Genomic DNA, 6469 nt, shown 5'->3' with positions numbered 1-6469 from the left:
CAGTATGTATAGTACTTTTATTACTTAAAATAAAACCATGTATTTGTATTCCCTGGAATCCTCCAGTTATAGTGTATGATAGTTCTATTAATGAAAATAAAACTATTTGAAGAACTGAAATCCCGTAAACAAATGGTTAGTTTATACTGTTGTGAGTTTGGTATAACCATGCTTGATATGACCTAGTGACCTCTACGACGTTCTGCAGGCGTCAGATGTTATGACATTTGTCACCCCACACATGCCTGCCTAACTGTAGCTAGAAGTTTAGGTGTCGGATTGTCAGTCCCGAATAGATCTATTCATAAATCTCACGCTCTCCCTCCAGGAGACTCTGGTTATACTGTGGTAGGATTTAGTTCCGCACCCCGAAGGGTACAATAGAAGTAGTGCCTCACAACCCTGTATTAACTAGTTTACATGTAGTGTTGTAGTGTTCTCTTGTACTTGAAACTGTATGTATAGTTGTAGAGTAAAAATAATTACACTTAAATAATTATTTAGTATTGTACTCTTCTGTTCAGAAAATAGCATTGTATGCCATAAACTATATCTATCATAGTTTATATGTTTGTTAATGTATAAGCTCTGGAATTGATAAAACCATGTGTTGAATCCCAAACTAGACCTGTTATAGCTTGCATGTATGTTATTTATTCGATTCATGTATTGTACTTAAAATTTTGCAATTATGGTTGTATGTTGAAAACTTTTCTTATGCTCAGCATGTTACAAAAGGGATAAAATATCTAAATATTTTATGAAATGTAGTGATCTTGTGGTTGTATCAATTGCATAAGTTTTAATCCTGTTGAAATCCTTTATATAAGAACACATAATTTCTTTGTGTTTTGCTTGTATCCCTCCTGAAAGCATTAAAAAATAGTAAAAATGTAGGGATATGAACTGACTGTTGATTATGTGCACGTGCTTGACAACAAAACAGGAAAGATGACCCACGAGTTGGAGTATGCGGAATTAATGGTATCCTAATGATAATTAAACACATAACTGTATTTAAATTAGCGAAACCATTAATTAAAGTGTTGGAAAACACTTGCTTTTGGGCTTGGAATGTTACCGAGACTTGTTTGAAGTGGAAAAAGAGGGTTTCGGCCAAGGTTCTCGGCTCAAGGCTGTTTGCGGCCGTGAACTGGGTTTACGGCTGTGAACTGAGTTTACAGCCATGAACTGGTTTGCGGCTGTGAACTGGTTTGCGGATGTCAACTGGTTTGCAGCCTTTGAAGATATGAAGGTTGTTCTTGGTGTTCTTGGTGAAAATATGAAGATTTGAAAGTTTGTTCTTGAGGATATGAATGTTCTGGGGAGGTTCTTGGGAGCAACTTGAGAGAGCTTTGGAGTGAAAAAGGTGAGAAATGAAGAATCTCTCTTGGAAAAACCTTTATATCTGTTGGGTTTACGGCCGTAAATGGGTTCTCCACTGTAAACGAGTTTACGACCAAGGAGTTTGCGGCCCAGGGGTTTACGGCCCAGGGGTTTACGACCATAAACGCCTAGTTGAACGAGTTTTGCTGATTTTTCGAGGGAATACTTGATTTTTTGAGTGTTTTTGGTTCTGGAAACTTATATAACCTCTGATTATATATTTTAGATTATTTTCTAACCCACAAGAACTTAACGGAACAAATGAAATTCGAAATTTTATTTAACAGAATTGACTTTTGTTGACTAGAAAGTATCGGGTTGTCACATTAAGAAAGATTTTTGAGGATATATTTGGAAGGATGCATAAAATGTGTGTTGTTCAAAAGAAGTAGGGAAGTGTTTATGAGGATTGTGAGTATTTAGGATTGGGGAAGTTCTTAGGAAAAATTAGACACAAATACATGTATTGCGGTCTTGATGTAATGGAGACTCAAAAATAGATTGTCTTGTGTGATGTTGGTAACTAAGGTTTTGATTGATGATAATAAAAATCAGTTTTGTTTGGGGGAAAGCAAAAGCCAAGCGTAGGTTATTTTGTTATGTGTATATTTAACTACATAATTAATGTGTATTTCTAATACTTTTAGCTACAATTACGAAATTTTGCGTCTAAAGATGCTTATTATGGTTTAAATATGTTTTCTAGGAGGAAAGACATGCTTGAGAAGAAAAAAATGGAAGCAAACGAGGAGCTGGAAGTAGGAAAACGAAAAAAAAGACTTAAAGACTGAAGGCCACATCGTGGTGATCCTCCTACATGACGTGGTGAAGGGAAGGTTCGCGATCATACAAGGTGACTAGGAGAATACGGGATTTACACGAGGACCACGTCGCGGTTCCGATTAAGCACGGCGTGGTAATCATAATTTTGGTAACTATAAAATCCCAAACATTAGCTCGAATGAGAAGCTTCCAACCGGTTTTCTGACGATAATTGCGACTAAATACCTTTGGAAACTCAGAAGAAGATCTGGAGTCAAGTGAACCTCACGAATTGAATAAGAATTATAATATTTCTACATTGATCCATTCAGTTTGCTAATAATTACCTATGTCTAGCTTAATTTATATGGATTTGATGTGTTTTTCTAGTACAGTGAAGACTAAAAACCTTATACTTCTGTTTGGTGTAGATGAACCTAATCCATATTTGTTGATTTTGATTATTGGATGTTTATTACTGATTTTACTTGTGTTTGATAATCCAAACACTAGCATGTTTTAGTTCTAATTTATATTGCTTATAATTTAGATGCTGTGTGATAGTTGATCATTCTACTTGCATGAATTTGTCTCCTAATTGTTTATGATCATTAAATAATTAGAGCTACTTTTAATCACCTCTTAGATTAAGTCATTAAATTTAGTATCTTTAATTGTGTTATAGAGCATAATTAATCTTAATTTGTGATTGGTTGCTTAACTTGATCATAGGAAAGTAACTATTATCATTCATAGTCCAATTTGTGCCTATTATCAATTTGGTGTTTAACTTGTGCATGATCATTGCATTGTAATTCATAAAATGGTAAGTCTAGATATTTGATCATAATAGCTTGTTAGAAATTGGTAATCAATATAGCCCATTCATTAGAAATCAACCACATGAGAAGGTGAAATCAGATCTAAGCAGAAGTACTCTTTAATTCTGGAAGTTAATTTGTTTTCCTTGCTTGCTGAATTGTTTAGTTGATAGTAAGCTCTTCTGATCTTGCAAAACCAGTAAAAACCCCAATCATAGTTTATTTCTTCGTTAATTTGAAGTAGGTATTTTATTTAATTGAATTTCGTTCCCTGTGTTCGACACCCGACTTACTTGAGCTATTCTATATTCTGACTAGGTACACTGCATATAAGTGCATAGTTATTAAAAAGTTTGTTAGGATATAAATTTAAACTGATAGATATATTTATCCACATCAAAGTTCTTGGCTCCCGTTGCCGGGAACGGCTTATTTGATTTATAAGTTTAATTGCTTTTAGTTATTCGATACTTTTTTGGGGTAAAAGTCGCAAAAAGTTATTTGTCTACATTTACTTTGCTTTCTGAACGATAACCACACCGTGGTTACCTTTACCACGTCTCGGTTACGTTTCAGTAAAAATTTTACTTTAGTAATTATTATTCTTTTTACATGTTTTTGGTTTGTTTTGTTTTTATTTCAGTTATTTATGACCCGAGGATCTAAAACTCCAATAGTTCCACCACTTCAAGATCCAGAATCAGCTTTTCACAACAAGAAGAACAAGAAAGCCGACAAGTCAACTAACAGTTTTCATTTGGATAAAGTTTTTGAAATTTTTGAGAGGGAACTTGATAAGAAGGGCATTGGTTATGAGGCAGGATCAGAAAGTGATACGGAAAAGGAACATATCAAAAGCGAGGTTGAAGAGATGGTGGATATCATAAGAATGACTACGGGAGACTATAAGAAAAGGATACGTGAACATAATGGACCACATCTTGTACCACCCAAGATACCATTTGAATGAATTTTTGTTCTCAAGGGGCATATTCTATCAATGCTCAAGTACATACCTTTCACCGGGAAGGAGTACGAAGATGCATTCAAGCACATAGATGAAGTAAAGGACATTACAAACTACTTTATTGTTCCAAATGCGCCACGTGAGTCTGTGCTACTAAGAATGCTTCTGGTGACATTTACCGGTGAAGCTAAGATTTGGTTCAAATAACTCGTGCTTGGATCCACTACTACGTAGGAAAATCTTTGTGATGCCTTTATTTAGCAACTTAGCCCACCATCGAAAATATAAAATCTCAAGAAAAAGATTGCTAATTTTCAACAAGAGGTTGGAGATTCCTAATATGAAGCGTGGGAGAGTTACATGGGTTTTCTAAGAATTTGTCCTCAACACAATCTCAATGTCCAACAAGAATTGTCCATTTTCTATGATGGGGGTGAATGTTACAACAAGTCAACTTCTTGACTCTCAAGGACCAATGATGAAGAAAGAACCAGTCACTATGAATGAGTTGATTGAAGAGTTCGCGAAGCATTCACATGAGTATCATAACCCACGAGATGATATAACTATAGTTAAAGGAGACTGTGGCAACGAGCCCATTGCTGTGGTTTTGGAAAATTTAAAGAATATGGATCAGAGGATGACAAAGGTGGATCAATCTATCCATGCAATAAGAGTTGGTTCTGAAAATTGTGGCGTGCCATATTTGACTAATGATTGTGATCTATATGAAAATGGTAACCGAAAAGCACAAGTTTGTTGCTCGAGTGGTGACCGATATAATGAAGATTGGAGGAATCGCAAAAAGGAATGGTTTCCTTATGAAGTTTACAAGAAGCAAAAAGAAACGGTCGAGATTTTTACCAAAAAGAGTAAATGCCACCAGAGAAGAAGATGGATTTTGAGTCGGTGCTTCATAGGTTTATGGAATCCTTGAAAAAAAGGCATGGTGCTACTGATGCTAATGTAAGGAATCATCAATCTTCCATCCAGAACATAGAGACTCAACTTGGTTAGATAACAACACTTTTTAATGAGAGATTACATGAAGGTTTATATCAATCAAATACACTTCAAGTATGAATAACAAACGTAAAACTAATCTAAGCAAAATAATAAACAGAAAGTAAATAACACATAAGTTCTCTAAATTGTTCTTTCACCAATAAAGAGTTTTATCTTCACCAAGAAGACGGGTTTTCTCAAATACGATTGACACAAAGCCAAGATCACAATATTAGGGTTTTCCCCAATGTTGTATATATACTAATCTATACATGTATATTTCTTGATTGAAGGGATAACATCTAATCTATACTAAGAACCGGTCTTATCACAAAGATACTAGATATGTGATCTATTCTATACTTATCTATATCATTACCTAATATACAAAAGATTACAATCGGATAACTAAACTGTAAGTTGATGCTAATAGCTTTGATATGATGATGTTGTCATTGTGTAGATGATGATGCTAATGTTATCATAAAGATAGCAGATATGTGATCTATTCTATACTTATCTATATCATTTCCTAATATACAAAAGATTACAATCGGATAACTAAACTGTAAGTTGATGCTAATAGCTTTGATATGATGATGTTGTCAATGTGTAGATGCTAATGCTGACAGATCAGCGTGTTCGGTGTTTGACTCGTCAGATCATAAGGTGTGACCTTACAATATCCCCATATCCAATGATGTCAATGATGGGTTTTGAGCATAACAACATTGCTATGTGTTCATGCAACCCTAATTGCTTTGGATCTAAGTTTTTCTCTAGTTATACATACAAATAGATCTTCCAAAGAAATAACCCTAATACTAGCATAAAATTTCAGAAATCAATATGAAAACTAGGGTTTGAATGTTACCTTTCTTGTTATCTCGTAATAACAAGTAATCCAATGATGATATTGAATCTTGAAATCTTGAGTGCCCCAAGTGTTGCACCTCTAATGGAATCACAACCACCAAAAGCAAAGGATGAGTGAGAGAGAGGGTAGAATTTCGGCTAGGGTTTCTTTTGGAAGTAGTAGCCAAAATTGGGAGGTCAGGGGGTCCTTAAATAGTTGTGGCTGCTAGCGTTTCCAGGGGAAAACCCTAATCCCTGCTTTTACAAGGCCTTGGGCGATTTCTATAGGGCATCCTATAGATTTAGTCCAACCCTTTACAAGGGAGTCTAGCAGCCCGATATTGCAACTATCAGTGATCTGCAATATCAGTCCCCACACTTTTAATCAGTTTATTTAATCCCAAAATTAATACCAAATTAATTGTTGATTAAATACTAATTAAATAATATGATTTCTCTTAAATATATTATTCTTATAATATATATTAATAAATTATTTATTAACCTCTCTCTCCAATGTCATCCTGTGAAGTTGCTATGGTGAAGCCAACCCAAAAGGACCATGCTACTATCATATCAAATACATACCAATTATAGTAATGGGCTTAGACACCGAATCCAATAGTCCCCTACTCAATGACGCATCCTTTAGATAAGGCATCATATAATCCTC

At 34.8% G+C, this 6469-nt stretch overlaps 1 non-coding gene across 1 annotated transcript; it reads right to left on the bottom strand.

The window, feature by feature from the left end:
• Window positions 1–4224: 4224 nt before the first annotated feature.
• On the bottom strand, window positions 4225–4331 carry LOC145122959 (small nucleolar RNA R71). The gene has a single exon (XR_013714842.1). It is a non-coding gene; the product is annotated as a small nucleolar RNA R71 (small nucleolar RNA).
• Between the last annotated feature and the right edge of the window lie 2138 nt (window positions 4332–6469).

Source organism: Lactuca virosa, chromosome 6 (genome assembly GCF_052849685.1).
Source record: "Lactuca virosa cultivar CGN04683 chromosome 6, Lactuca_virosa_CGN04683_v6, whole genome shotgun sequence".
NCBI classification, from domain to species: Eukaryota; Viridiplantae; Streptophyta; class Magnoliopsida; order Asterales; family Asteraceae; genus Lactuca; species Lactuca virosa.
The sequence above is the reverse complement of the archived record's forward strand: the minus strand, read 5'-3'. Positions and strand labels throughout refer to the sequence as shown.